A 13,069-nucleotide genomic window follows, 5' to 3' on the forward strand; every position below is an offset into this window, starting at 1 on the left:
TGATTGGGATGACATAGGATTAAATTATCGGTTATTTAATCCTATAGAGAAAATTAGTAGATGATTGGCCAATTTGATTAGATAAGTGTGACAATACCCTTTGATAAAAATGTGGATCAACTCAGATGATGAAAAGTAGACCAAAAATATGGTTAAATTGACTAATTGATTAAAATTGATAACATGCCAAAGATACATGACATGTATTAAGGACATGTAACATTTAACTAACATTTTAAGTGCTACAAGATTGAGATTGATTGATAAGGTTTATCATAATAACATTGATGGACACTATCAATTTTATTAAATTGATATGATAAAGCCATGATATGACACTAAGAGACTTGACAATGTTGAAGATTAGGTGATGTGAATGACAACTTGACCTAGCACTAAGAGTCATGATAGTATTAAGGTAAGATTGATAGGTTTGATAGATTGATAGATTTCCAAGGTACTGAGAGAAGTGACAATGCCTAAGATTAGACAAATGATCATAGATTTAGGATGTGTGACACATTCTAGGTTGATTAGGACTAATTTTGAGTGATTTTGGGTAGATTTGGGGTTATTTTGGGTTAATTTGATATGATTTTGATGATGTTGAAATGGTTCTAAAATGATCTATAATTGATGTGAAAATGGACACGAATGATAAAGAGTATTGTTGAGATATAATCAAGTTTGGTGAAATGAGAAATTGGGATGAGTTAGTATGAAAAAATGATTAAACCATAGATGTGAACCATTTTTCAGTGTCTACATTTTTCCTCTCTTTGATACAATTTGATTTAGAGTGTTGTGTCAAAGAACACTGACAAAAAAGCAATAAAAGCATGCCCCAGTAAGGGTGGTGTATATGGGTTCCCCCTTGAAAAATTAACCAACGTGGGCATATAATAGGTCAATTTGACAAAAATAATAAGACAAATCCATAGCAACTAATGTATCATAAATCAAAGCTAAAACGTGAAAGTTATGGAGTTCGAAGTGCAAAAAGGTATTGTGACCAACACAGAAAGTGCTTCTTGCAGATCCATATAGGCATACAAAAATTATAAAAGGGCTTGGAGAGGATTTGAAAATCATTTTCACACTCACATTTGGAAAAAAGAGCTCTAGAGCAAGTAGAATGGACCGATTACCCAGGGAACAACATCATGGTGAACTGATGCATACCTACAGACAATGGGTAGACACAAGACCTCTGGTACAAGGTTGTCTTTGTGCTTTTTATGTTTTTCTATGTTTTTAATGCATTTAGGAGTTAAAATGGGTCAAATAGGGGTCAAATGGGGTCCCAGGGCTAGTTTAGGGCATCAAAATGTCCTAACTATGCCCAAAATGTATCCAACTATGCAATGGGAACATTTTGCATGACCAAGTGTACCATGGGCATAGTTGGGGGGCCCAACTATGCCTTAGGATGCTCTGGGGCTCCAACCAAGGTCTAGATGACCTCAGATCAACCCAAAAGTTAGGTTACACAAGAAAAACCCTAGGAGGATATTAGGATAGAGGTATGACTCAGTTAAATGTGGCCAAAGTGGTCAAACTTAGGGAAAATATAGGTCAAACCTAGTCAGATGCTGATTGAGAGTGATGCAAATGGTTGGAAAGAGGAAAAATAGACTTCGAATGACTTGAAACTTGGACCACATACTCAAAATCCTATGAGGAGTTAAAAATGTAAGTCAACTTCAGCTAACATGGTTAGAAAAAGGTCAAACCTAGCTTAGATGGTAGAAAAAGTTGATGGATGGATAGGTAGAGGGTTAGAATGATGCAAATGAGCTTGAAATTATTGGAAACTTGGTAGACATGTTCAAAACCCTAGAAAGAGTTCAAAACATAGGTCAACTTAGTCAAATATACTTATAAAAAGTTAAACTAAGGAAAAACTAGGTCAAAATTAGGTTAGATACAGGTTAAACTTGGGTACAAAGACACAAAAGGTTGACATAAGTTACATGGTTATGTAGGAGGATCTACCCCTATTGTAGACAAGGGGACATAAGCCTCAAAGCCAGATGCCACATCATTTAATGACTACTAGTGAGCCTGAGATATTAGTAGGACTTGGCCTATATCATATCACATTTATGTCAGAGGTGAGAGGGAATAGGGCCCTACTTATAACACTAACAGAGAGGTGGCATTTAGAGACTAGTTTCTTTCATCTATTGGCAGGGGAGATGGTTGTGACCTTGGAAGATGTATGGCACATCCTTCAAATTTTGATTCATTGAGAGTTAGTTGTGTATGACCTGACTACTAGGAGAGTGACACTACACAAGTTGCTTGGATGTGGAGATGCAGAGCTAGGTATCCAAGATTATGAGATCAAATGGGATCTACTAGTGGCATGCCTTGAGCAATTGATAGTTGTGATCTACTAGGTTGTGGGTGGACTACTAATATGTAATAGGCACAAACATGGGTTCCCTATCATATTGAGTTAGGTGTTAGAGAGGATGGTCATGTACAACACCATGTTTTATTGGGGACCATGCATGTTGGGGATGTTATACTACCATCTACATTAGGTGGAATATAGAGGTAGACTAACATTTAGTACTAGAAGTACATTGCTACAAATTTAGGCATATGAGCACATTATAGTATTTAGACTAGTCATAGAGAGAGAGAGTGGAGAATATGCCTCATTCCTATAGCTATAGAGGCATACTAGCACAAGGACTACTGGGGTACACTCAATTCTCCAGGCATCAGTTGGATATTGTGACATAATTTATCTAGAGACCATATAGAAATTACCTGAAATGGGACAATGATGAGATCCACCTACCATATTATAGATAGGAGCACTATCTTATAGGGTGCACAATAATTGGTCATATGGTGATAGAGATGTACCTACTAGAGTGGGTACACAGACAGTTTGTGGAGATATAGGAGGTGCCAATAGGTCTAGCATTGTTTGCATAGTCTAGAGTAAAGATCTAAGAGTGGGGAGCACCTATCAAGATATGGGTTTCTTACACATAATTAGAGGAATTCTAGCCTAGGATGTGGGGAGTAGTAGAGGATGTGGTGAATGCACATATGAAATAAACATATGATAGGTGGTTTGTGTAGCATTGTCCAAGGCCACTGATAGATCTAGCAATGTCAATACCACAAGTGAGATTATAGGAAAAGTAGGGTGAGGAGGAGGATGGGGAGGAGGATGGGGGAGATGAAAAGGAGGGAGGAGATGAGGATAATGATGAGGAGGGAGGATATGAGGATGATGATGGGGAATAGGGGGAGGATGGAGAGGATGTTGAGGCAAGGATGATGATGAGGATGTTGAGGTGGGGGATGATGATGACGATGAGGGAGATGAGAACAAGGGAGATGATGATAAGGAGGGAGGGGACAATGGTGGTGGAGATGGTGATGGGATGGTGTTGGGGGAGAAGATGGGGATTATTATGAGGAGGGTGGGGATGATGATGATGAGGGAGGTGATGAGGATGACATAGGTGTGGATGCGATAGTGATGGATGTCAAGAGGGATCTAGTGGATTACATTGGATAGATGTTACTACCAATATAGGTAGAGCCTAGCTATTTAGATCTTATGGAGGTGGTTAGAGGTATATGGAGTTAGTTAGACCAAGATGTAGTGGAGAGGGATGTAGTGATAGTAGGGAGAGATGTAGTGAAAGTAGAGAGGGATCAGGCTATGGCTGAGAGGGATGTAGCAGTGTGTAGGATAGAGAGGGTAGTGCAAGATTCATGGGAGTTCATTAGCAACAACACATATTTGAAATTCTAAGAGATGGCTACAATGATGACTAGGGCACATGTAGAGACACAATACTAGAGGAATCATTATGAGATGGTAGTGCCACTAGGGTAGAGGGTAGAGAGATTTTGTACATCAATATCTCACTCATAGTAGACACACATAACATGGATAATGGGACCAATGGGACCACCATAGACAATAGAGGGATCATCCTTGAGGTTGGAAAAAGACTGTGAGGCTAGAGATAGCATAGGTTGACACAGACATGCTCATGTATAAAGGGGCTTCTCTATTTTTATTTTGTTTTTCTATTATGCTCCTTCATGGTTCATGTCCATAGGTAGTTAGCAACTATCACCACTCCTGTGGCACTAGCAAATAGCTCATGTGCATTGACCTTAAGTCAGCACAAACTAAACCCAGACTACGCCTTCACCAATGTAAGCATTCATAGACTTGTGCAAAACCCAAGTCAAGCCTGACTTTGTTTAGCCTCATCATAATACCAAGACCATATTAATGCATCACAAACACTAAATCATCCAATCCAACCTCACACAAAACACATGAGATATCTCATGGTATGTGCTACATGACTTGAAGCCCACATAGAAACCCTATTCTTGTCGCAAACTGCCTACATTGCCACAACCAATGTAGCCCAAAGCCAAATGTAGTTCTAGCTCACTAGTTAAGGCTCAAACCATGAACCCAATATGCTTGAGAACCTACCTAAGGATCCCTTCATCACACATACACATAATTCATCTAAGCTCATTACTAAACTTGGGGTCAACCTATCATGCCAAGTCCTTGACTCCCAATCCTAGATCAATGGCACATTCCATGCAACCAAGAATCATTTCATTGGGACCAACTCAACACCAAGTCATGCCAAAAAAACCCTTTATAGCAATCCATGTCAATCGAGCTCTTCACTGAGAACCCTTCATTGAACCACTTTGCCAACAATTACTTAGGTTGGTAACTTAGGCTACTCCACAATTTTCTTAGCATCACCAAACCCAAGGTAATCTAGTTCTACATCCTCAAGCTCAGCTCTTAAGAATACTTGGCACAACCCTAGACATCAAGCATGGTGGTTTCCACCAATGCAAATGACTCTTGGCTTGGCCCTAGGCATGTAACCAAATAAACCATTATGCAAGACTTCCACCCAAACCATACAAGAACCAATCTCATGTCCCAATCCTTCAACCAATGCTTCAAATTTAATACTTAAATTTTTATGAGTGCGTCTGAGATGACCCCATCCCAAATAGTGTGATATCTCCTAGCAAGCCACTGGCCTCTATTCCTAAACCACATGATTACTCCTTAGCTCAGCCCTAGGCCTCACCTACACCACAACTCTACCAATGGGGTCTCACTGAGTATAATCCCCAATATAAGAAAATCACATACATTTCATGCAACTAGCTCAAGGTAACATACTCAGTCAAAAACACTGTGAGTTGCTCCTAAGAACCAATTTGATAGTCTTGTCCATTGAGCACCATGACATGTTTCCACTTTTTAAACTAATCCACACCACCTATATAGGAATACCAAGGATAAATATAATACCCAGGTAGCATAGTCCATTTATGCATGTTGCAGTTGTCTTCCCTCTTTGAGACCACAACATTCTTCCCCACTTAAACTAGGTGACATCCTAATGCGAGCACTACAAACTTTTAGATTTCAAACTAGGTACCATCCTAGCCAAATCCAACATCGAGCTCTATTCCAAAATCTCCATCAATTTCTAATCATGAAGTAAGCTTCCCTTCTGCTCATCAAGACTTTCTCAATCAAATATGTAACCTCCTAATGATCTTGGGTAAGATAAATTTAAGAGGCCCCAATTCTTGGGGACCTTAATCATATAAAGTGATCAAAGAGTTCTTCTATACTCCTATGATAGATTCTCATTTCTTACAGCCTAGGTAAATACATCCCTAGTCACTCAAGTACCCATTATCGGCCAAAAAAAACCTCTTTCTAGGAGAGCAAGTGTCCTATGCTACCCTGGATGCCCCACCTAGGAAGAATCATGACACTCTTGCAAAAGGCTATGCCACATAAACATTGAGAACACAATCTAAAAATATGAGGGGCCTATACCAAGCACACCACCAAGTAATCTAAAACATTGAATTCTACATCCTTAATACACCAATTGAAAACAAGGTAAGCAATAGCTATGAAGCAACTACAACATCACAAAGGCTATACCCTAGCCTAAAACCAATGCAAGACTAATTTGAAGTACCTCAAGTCTACCCTATCAAACCTTGAAGCTGTCCAAGAATTGATTAGTCATTATTTTATGTAGTAGATCATCAAGCTTGGTGGTGAGCTTATTTGGCAGACACAATTTTAGTGTTAACTTTGTGAAGTCTCATTTCGGATGTGTACCATGGTCATGTACTTAGATACTTTTGTGAAACATTTATGAGATGCAGCTATGTTATGATGACTATATGAGATGGATCATGCATGTGTTTTATATGCTTTATATCGATGCATATATGCTTTTCTATATGAACTTTGAGATGATGACATCATGTGCTGATTTATCACATGTTATGCTTAGGAAATGATAGCTTGATTATTGCCACATGTTTTTCTCATGAATGAATTCCTAAAGAAATGTAAATGATATGGAATGAATGAAAATGATATGAATGCCTTGTTTATGCATATATGTATTGCTTTGGTTTTTTTTGGACTTTTGACATATGCAAGAATGTAGGATGATGGTGATTTTGGTGTATCGGAGTACCAAACTATGGTAGTAGATGAAATAGACACCAAAAGATAGAGGAGACACTAGTACATTTGGGCTCATTTTTCAACCTTTATTGGTCAAAATTTTGACCTACTTTTTTACCAAACTTTGACCAAATTCAACCTACACATTGGTCAAAAAAATTTTGGTCAAAATTTTGACCAACTAGTAGGTTGGTCAATTTTTTGACCAATACATTCGTCGAAAAATTTTGAAATTGCTAGCACATTTTCTACCAAGAATTGGTCAAAATTTTGACCAATGCTTGGTAGAAAACTATAGGGCATTGGTCAAAATTTTGACCAATGCTTGGTAGAAAATTGTAAGGCATTGGTCAAAATTTCAACCAATTCTTGGTAGAAAACTACTTTGCATTGTTCAAAATTTTGACCAATGCCAGGTAGCAAACTACTGGGCATTGGTCAAAATTTTGACCAATTCTTGGTAGAAAACTACTAGCATTGGTCAAAATTTTGACCAATGCTTGGTAGAAAATTGTTAGGCATTGGTCAAAATTATGACAAGGCAATTGAAAAGACCTTTCATAATATCGCAATATTATATTAATGGCTCTCTGATCCCATGATGTCCTATAAAAAACTTTGCATCGAGAAATCAGAAAAAATGACATTCTTTCACAATTCTACGATAACTCCTTTAGCACAGCATTGGCAACTTACTCATTGTGTTTTACAATCCCACGATTGCAGTTGAACTCACCACCTCATAGCATCATAGCCCATCATATTTTTTCCTACGATGTTATGGTTAAGCTGAAAATATTACACCGTTATATCATGCTTGCACAAATTATCCATGCGATGCTACGACAAACCCTAGTCGCATCATCAAGAAACCCTTCCTCAGAGTTCTGAGATCTTACAATGAAAGAACTTATCGTAAAATTGGAGACTGTTATCCATGCACCATCTCACTACCCTTGGTCCCACTAATGCTAATTATGAACACATCTAGCATCTATATACTAGCTTGATTTCAATAGGAATCTGACATTTGTCATGTTAGCAAGTGACACACTTGCATTCATGAATTCCACGATCCTACGACAACAAGGTGTCGCACCATCGTAACACATCTTTATCCATCATATGATCATATGAAAAGGCCTTCATCGCAATGTATTAACCCATTTGATTTCATTCTCTATTCATACGACATGCCTCATAAGATCATCAGGCCTCATCTATCTACTTTGTGACCTGATGACAAAAGCTTTATCACAGGATCATGATCCCCTTTTTCCTCTACTCCCAATGCCATGAGAAAACACTGATCATGGGATTGTAAAAGACCCCTTTTATTAGAAAAACACAATGCAATATGATCTTATGATATAAATATCACCACAAGATCGGAAAAGAAATGAAATTCCCCTTCGATGACACGATACAAAGATTATTGTGAGATCGAAGAGACCACAACACAAGCCTGCAATGTTATGTCAATTCCTTTTTCGTAAGATCAAAAAAGATCAAAGAAAAAAGGATTCTTTCCTTTCTTTAAAATGAAAACTCGCTCATACTTACGGCCTAGGGTTAAAGAGAGATGATGATTATAAAAATGACTAGGGTTTTCTAAAATTTTGAGAAATGATCCTGACCTTATCAAGACAAGATTTTTAAAAATTCACCAAAATGTACAAATTTTCCATTCCCAAAAAGGAGCTATCAAGATGCATATCTTGTTTCCATCTCTTATTGTTTCCATTTCTTAATCTATTAATTTTCTGAGCTTGATTGTTCTAACACCATGCATAATGCTTTTATTGTTCCTTCGTAAATAGGCTCTGAAAGGTATCAGAGAGAAGGTGCATATTGTAACTAAGTTTGGATTGACTTGGAGTAATGGAGAATTTGGTGTAAAGGGAGATCCTGCATATGTCAGGGCTGCCTATGAAGCAAGCCTCAAGAGGCTTGATATAGACTACATTGACCTTTATTACTAGCACAGGGTGGATATTACTATACCCATAGAAGCTACTGTAAGTCTTCTGATTCCAAACCCTTAACCTTGCACCAAAATACTATTTTGTCATGGTGTTGTAAGTTTTAAGATTCAAAACCTATACTACTGTGACAGGTTTTTAATTTTAATTTTATTTATAAAATTTTGGGCAATGGTTTTTCTCCAAAAACTACATAGTTGAATCTTGAATTTGATTTGATGTAAGAAATATATTTTACATATCAATTCTTGAGATTGATAAGTATGAAATATTTTCTATAGCAAGTCAAATTGTGATTTTACTACAAGGATTCAACTTTGTGGTTTTCTAGTGAAACGCATTGACACAAGTTATTTTAATAGTGGTTCACAAGAACTCTTTTTTCATAAGAATGAATGGAACACATAGTACTCATTACATTTAGATGATGCTCATAAGGTGAAGCATTAAGCCTTTCTAGAAGGTCACTAATTGTAGTACTACTCCAACTTATTGTCATGAGAGATGAGTGCTTGATCAAAAAAAATTTGAGGCTCACAGTTGTTGAGGTCCACTTCAGCAATGGCCCTTCTTGTGAAATTTCCATCTAAAACCTTTCTAATGAGATAATGTGTTATGAGATCTTCATCAGTGGGATGGAACATGAATCCAGAGGTAGTTGTGCATCACCCATATCTGAAGGGCCATTGTTGAAGTGGACCTCAACAACTGTGAGCCTCAGGGAGGGTTCAATTCCCTCCTTTATTATTCACTATGCATATAATCCCATACACCCATTTGATCTTGAATGATGATATGTACTGAATGTTGAGTGTCTATGCTGAGTGCTCCAAAACCATCCATTTCATGCCTTCATCTGTACACCATGTCTTTCTAGTTTCTTTGTACTCACATGCCTATTTCATTTCATGTGATCATCTAAAAATTGTGTCACTCTAAGCTCTCAACTATTTCTTGTTGATTGATTGGACTCACAAAGTTGGCTCACCAACTTGCTCCACCAAGTTGACTGTTCAAGTATGCTTGCCAAGTTGACTCTTTGAGTTCGGTCATCAACTCACCCCACCAAAGTGCCTCATCAAGGTCAATCTTTAGGTTCACTCATCGAGCTTGCTCACCAAGTCAGCTCACCATGTCACATCTCTAAGTGGCCTTGCTAAGTCAGCTCACCAACTTGCCCCACCAAGTTGCCACTTTAAGCCCACTCACCATGTTAGATTGTCAGGTTGGCTCCCCAAGTCAGCTCGCCAAGCTAACAATTGAAGTATGCTCACCAAGTTGACTCTCTAAATTTGCTCACCAAGTCTGCCCCCTAGGCCAATTCTCCAGGTTAGCTCACCAAGTCACCCCCACTTGCCCCACTAACTCACCACTTTAAGTTGACTCACCATGTCAGCTTGCCAAGCTGACTCCCCTAGTTAGCTTGCCAAGCCAACAATTCAAGTATTCTCAACAAGTTGACTCTTTATGTTCGCTCACCAAGTTAGCTCACCAAGTCACCCCCACCTAGTCACCTCAATGAGTTGACTCTTTAAGTGAGCTCACCAAGCTGGCTCACCTAGTGTTTTTACCACCTTGCCTTGGCAAGTTGGCTTGTTATGTGTGCTTGCCAAGTTGCCCCGCTGAGTTTCTTCTCTAAGCCCACTCACCATGTCATCTCACTTGTTTAGCTCACCAAGTTGACTGTTCAAGTATGCTTGCCAGGTGGGCTTGCCAAGTCACTCCACCAAGTCATGTCAATAAGTCGATCATTCAAGTACGCTCACCAAGTTGACTCTAATTTTTCTCATCAAGTCACCTCATTGAGTCACCTCAACGAGTTGACTCCTTAAGTTTTCTCACCAAGTTAGCTCTCCAAGTCATCTCACCAAGTCAACTCACCATCTCATCTCACCAAGTGGGGCTCTCTACATAGGCTTACCAATCTGCCCCACCAAGTCACCTCTTTAAGGCCACTGACAATGTCATCTTGCTAGGTCTATTCCCAAAGTTGACTCTTCGAGTCAACTATTCAAGTATGCTCACCAAGTTGCCTCACCAAGTTGACTCTTTAAGTTTGCTCACCAAGTCCACTTGGCATGTCGGCTCGCCGAGTCAGCTCACCAAGTTACCCCTCCAAGTCGCTTGAAGCAAAGAAAAATTTGGTGTATTGTGCAAGTCTAAATAATGCTATCATTTTATATTTATAAAAACACTTGGAAACATAACAAAGTGTTCTCACCTTAGATTACTTCCCATTTAACGAACCAAGGAAAATGTAATAGATGTATTTATCAACAAAGAAATAACATCAACAAGAGTAACCATGCCATCTCTTATCATTCTCAGTATTGTCATTGGCACATAAAGAACTGGGCTACACTTCACAATGCCAAAACCTTGAGTAAAATTCACTGTGGGAAGAAGCAAGTTATGTTTCCTTGGTAGGTGTTAGCTAGCAATCATTTCATATAGCATCTTATAAAAGAATTCCTAAAGCTAACCACATTTTGAAATGAGATAACAACTGATATATATCATTACAAACTCAATTTATTCCTATTTGTGTATAACATTAGTAGGTTAGTGTTATGCCAGGAGAATGGAATTTATGTATCCTCTTGACTCTAACAAAGACAAAGGGCCATTCTTGTCACTCTTTAGAGGTAAACCATAAACTTTGAAGAGACACTAAGCCAAAATTATTGGGCACACAAAGGTCAAAAAACATGGCAAATGTATAGGACAAATAGAGTCAACTTTTATGAAAATGATAAATATCTCCCAACAACAATTGAGAAAGGTTCAAAGTACATGCCTCCTCATAGAGCTTTAATAGCATTTCTAGATGAGATGTTATCATAGTAGACAAACACTACCCTTCGAACCTTCTAGTTGATATCCTCATCATCGCTATATTCATTAGCACTCTCTCTACATCAACAGAATAGTATTCACATGTTGGTCATAAAATTCATAATTACATGAAAATAAAAGACACCATTGTGCAAAATTAAATTTTCTCAAGCAAATAATTCTCTTAAGAAATTTTAACATACTCATCCTCATCTCCATTACTCTCTTCTATATCTTCTTCCATATTACCAGTGTAGTTTGGATCATAGCTTATGTAGTCCAGAGCAAGTTCCAAAATTGTATCACAATAAATAGCCACACCTCTAGCACAACATAGGACAAAACTCTCCAATGCCTACAAATTGCATCTTTAAGGTGATTATTTACAAATTTCTGAATAATTACGGTTTTCTATTTGAAGAATGAAATCTAAAGATGCATTTCACAAAACATACATAAACTTTCAATATAGATGATATGAACTTTTAAAATGGAACCACTAATGTTAACAAATAGTGTGAGATGAAAATACATAATTTCCCTACAACCAAACTCTTTTAACACCTAGAAGCTATATTCTCTTAGCTCCTCATCAGCTTCAGATGCACTTTTACAATAGTTAATAAGCAGGGGAATAGTTTCATTTAGATGTGGTCCAAACCTGTACCCAACAGCTTGACTACAAGGGGAAAGGACATATATTAGAATAAGACTACAGCTTATATAGCTAAAGTCCATTGATGATACATTGATGAACACATGGACTACAAGATTAAAAAATGGAAACAAAATATAGAATTGCATTTTTAAGTAACATAAAATTTCACAAATATTATATTGTTTTTATATTTTCTATGTCGGTTACAATATTCAATTATTTTTCAAAAGGCCTTCACTTTTTTAGCTTCTAAAACCATTTTTCCCATAAGAACCAACCATTAACTACCCAACACAACAATATATTATTAGTAAGTAGGAGATATCTTCCAGATGTTTGGTGTAACAGGATCACAATGTACTAGTCATTTGAGTTCTTAGTTTTTAATATTGGAATCAAATTAAAAAATCAAATTACAGTGTCATTCAAACTTACCATATCTGAAGGGATATAGTGGCTAAAAGTGCATATTAGATTCCTGGCACTGAATATGATGGCTAGAAATTGCATATCAAACTCGTGTAGGATAATATCAATCTTTCTGTTGTAGATCATACTTCATATCATACCTTAAAGTGGTCATTTACTAGTCCCAAAGTGGTCTACAGAAGCCTACAATAGCTAGCTAACATCTGGATGTGATACATGTTGATTATATGGCATTAAAACCTATGGATTGAATTGTTACAGTTTGATTTGTGACTGATAATAGGTCTGTAATCTCTCTTTTTAGTCTTAGCAGTAAACAATAAACTCATATTTTGCCATATCGTTTAGCTATACATGTTTTGATTCATTGCATAGTCATTTCCTTTAATCATTTGTAATGTGTTATCATAAACAAGCATCAAAGTGAACTCAACCAAAGTTAGATCAGAATTGCCGAACTCAAAAACATCACCATTCCTGGGAGTCCAAAACATACATCAAACCAAACAAAATGGAAAAATTGGATCGGGTTTGGGTGGGGATCTTTCACAATTACTTATTGATGCCTAATCTATCTTGTGGTCTTGAGGATTTGCAAAACCTCATGGAAATAAAACTATCATGTTT

This window comes from Cupressus sempervirens, chromosome 10 (genome assembly GCF_028749045.1).
Source record: "Cupressus sempervirens isolate cs-2001-9-10 chromosome 10, ASM2874904v1, whole genome shotgun sequence".
NCBI classification, from domain to species: Eukaryota; Viridiplantae; Streptophyta; class Pinopsida; order Cupressales; family Cupressaceae; genus Cupressus; species Cupressus sempervirens.